The sequence below is a fragment of the Frankliniella occidentalis genome, unplaced genomic scaffold, assembly GCF_000697945.3.
Source record: "Frankliniella occidentalis isolate FOCC.00 unplaced genomic scaffold, Focc_3.1 Scaffold136, whole genome shotgun sequence".
NCBI lineage: Eukaryota > Metazoa > Arthropoda > Insecta > Thysanoptera > Thripidae > Frankliniella > Frankliniella occidentalis.
In genome coordinates, this window is record NW_026267263.1 from 309,850 (window position 1) to 313,287 (window position 3,438).

The following is a 3,438-nucleotide window of genomic DNA, read 5'->3' on the forward strand; positions in this document are numbered from 1 at the left end:
GCCGGCACTGAGTTGGTGTGGCTGCCCTGCACTCGAGCCGTAATGGACGGCGACTAACCTCTTCGGTCACCGGTTAATCAAAAGACAGTTTCATACAAATCACAGTCACTTAATCACTTCCTAGCATCACCGATCGTATATCATGTCCCAATAAACAGTTCAAACACCTCACTTGGCTCTTCCAACGTTCTAGCACCTCCAAAACAAACAGATTTCCTTCACACTCTACGATCACGTCACTCCTCCATCCCCAAGAGAGAGAGAGAGAGAGAGAGAGAGAGAGAGAGGGAGAGATATTAAGGGGAGACCGAGGAGACCCCACTGAAAACACTGGTAAAACAAGTGTTTAATGTGAGACGCCAGTCGGTGTTTAAACTTTAAACACTTCTGGAAAGTATAGCAGCTGCACGCCGTATGGTTCCTATATATTTGTGTGTGTCCAAGTGTGCAGGATCTAAACGTTTACAAAACGTTTAAAATGTGCACACCACGCAAGTGTGCTAATTGACCTAAACACCATGTAATGTTTAAAATCATAACTTATACACATTTGGTGTTTAAATCATGCATACTTGTTTTACCAGTGTATGGCGATTTTGTCCAAAATTTCGAAGTAGCTGTTTTTGACAGTTCAGCAAACTTTTATTCAAAGTAACTTTTGTTCCATGGTGGTAATAATAGGACTCAAAAAAGCACCTTGACAGAATTCTAGATCCAAAAGTTTGTCGCAAATGACTTTTGATAAAAACCTATATTTTAACTGAAAATGGTCATGAAAATAGATAAAAATGCTTCTAAAAGTTCGGTACAAAATCTGAACGTGAGTTTTTTTTATCAGAACAACAGTAAAATATATTTGATTTTTGGCAAGGTGAAATTTCCTTGAAAATCGGAATTTCAGTAGGCTCTCCCTTTAAGTTAGCAAAACGAAAACTCAATTGTAGTATTAATTAACAAATTTCGATCTCGAAGAAATGCGGCATGTGTATACAACGTGGTAAAAACTTAAAAACAACGGAAAATCATTTTTCTTTGTCTCTTGTTGCTGTCAAAAAATGCAATTTCCAATTATATTAGGGCGAATTGCTGAACACGGTTCGGGGCACTGTACTGTACTGCCGTGTGGCGATCGATGTTGATCGTGCGTGGAAACTAATTCTCCGTTCAACTCGATTTTCGCTCACTCGTGCCACAAGGAAATATGACTTCATTGGCTTCTCTTCATGAGATACGAGGTCACGATTTTGGCATTTGAGTCCTCACTAGTGAACAGTCGTGCGGAACTGTCGTGCTAGTGGACCGTCTTTGCTGTGTCACTGTCACCTGCTTGAACGATTCACTTTTAGTATTTAAGGGCTAAATCTTGGTAGCAATGTTACTCAAGTCACCTGAGAACCCGGCAACGACAAGCGTTTCAAGATGGCCCGTCTCCTTGTGTGTCTCGCCCTTGCCCTCTGTGCGACCGCTGTACGTTTACACCACAACGACGTTTAGAATGAAACTCAACGTGCTCGTTATTCTAGTCGCATACTCATTTTCACTTCTTTCTGTTTACAGGTTGTTGCTAAAGTAAGTAAGATGACTGAACAAAGACTCACACATTATTCCATGAGTTAATACTAATGCAGTTCTCTGTGCAGTACATCTACTCCAGCGACCAGATTGACGAGATCAACGACCGCCTTGCCAAATGCCTTAACCAGGTGCCTCCTGTCAGTGACTTCGACCGACCAAGCGACACCTGCCGCTTTGAGGGCATCGATGCCCTGTATAATGGTGCAACCAAGGAGAAGGCTACCCAACCTATCGTCGCTTGCCTCAATAAGAAGAAGGTGAAGTCCACCATTGTCTCGAGTGTCCAGGCATGCCTTGTCAAATCACTGGCAGCATCTCTGACGTCAGCCTAAGTTTTTTCAATGCGAAAAGAGGCATTGTAGTATTGGCTTTGCTGCTGGCAGGGTATTAAACAGCTGGAGTTTAAAATAGCGTTGCATTTAACTGTACTCCCTTCTCCATCAAATCTGCGTGGGCGTGGGCCTTCCTTGCATTTGCCAAAGTGAAACGGTCGCCTCACCTGGATATTTAACTCCAACATTATTTTTACTGTGAATAGCATCGAGACGACAAGTTGTCGAACGATCGCTGGTTCTTCAGTACTTATAAACTCAAGTATCAAAATATAACAAATTTCAATCGCATAGAGATGCAGCACGTGTAGTATTCCACACGGTAAAAAGGAACAGTAAAAAACATTATTTTCTTTGCTTTTCTTAAAAAAATAAAATTTACATTTTAATTAATGTGACTTGCAGCAGGCGGTTTGGGACAGTGTACTGGCGTGTGGCGATCGTACGGGGAAACCAATTATCCGGTCAGCTGCGGTTTCGCACGCTTTAAGCCCCCCTGCGCGTACTAAGCCAGGCCCATTCTGTCGGGGGCGGGGCTGGGCTGGGCTGGGCTGGCCGAGACAGAGCCGAACGCAGCGCCACAAAAACGGACAACTGTCCCTTTCTCTGTTTCCGTCCCTCTGCCCTCTGCTACGAGTCTTCTATCGTTGGTCCGTTGTTGTTTCCGTTGACAGACTTGCATAATTTTTCTGTTCGTAATGTGTAATCACTTAATTTTAGCAACAAAAAAACCTGTTGTAAACAGTTCGGAGAAAGGTTATATTTTCTTATATTTTCTCCAGTGACGTGACAGCCTCAGGGTGTATTGACTGATTAGATGGATCACGCCCGGGGCGATCAGGGTTGCCAACCTATTCCGCATAATCCAGACGATGTGCCCCATCCCTTGCCTGCGGTATGGTGTTTGTGCTGAAAGCACTTTACATTGTATAGCGGCAGACACACAGAATATAAAAAAAAATAAAAAATAACAACACTTAAATTTCGAGTTAAGTGAATTGCATGCCGTCGTCTCTCCCGATGATGATGTCATTCCCCTGGAGGGCCACTGCTCTCGCCGCCTTGCACGAATTCCTCACCGGCACGGCCCGATGGTGTTTTACTACATGATCCACAACTCTGCCCGGCAGTGCGTATGTGTTTTTATTCCGGGTCTTCCGTCGTCTTGTCCCTCCCGGCCTGGCGGCCCAGCAGTCAATATTGGTTCAGGTGAGGCAGAGGCGGCCGCGTCGGTCGGTCGCCCGGAGGAAAAGACCAGGACGGCACCGTCCTGCAGCACGACCACAAGCTTATAGTGTTTATCCCCGACGGGGCAAAGGAGCGCGGCCGGCCTTGTCTGCAGGCGAGCCATCCCCACCGCCCCCACCCCGCACTACGCCCACCCTTCTTGCAGTCAGACGGTGGCATGTCACCACCACCAGCACCCCTTGAGCCTCGCCGACAAACAAGCCGACAGAGAAAATGTGATCACTGTGGCAAGAAGCGAATTCAATAAAGAGATGGCGGGGGAAAAGTGAATTTGCAGCAGTGG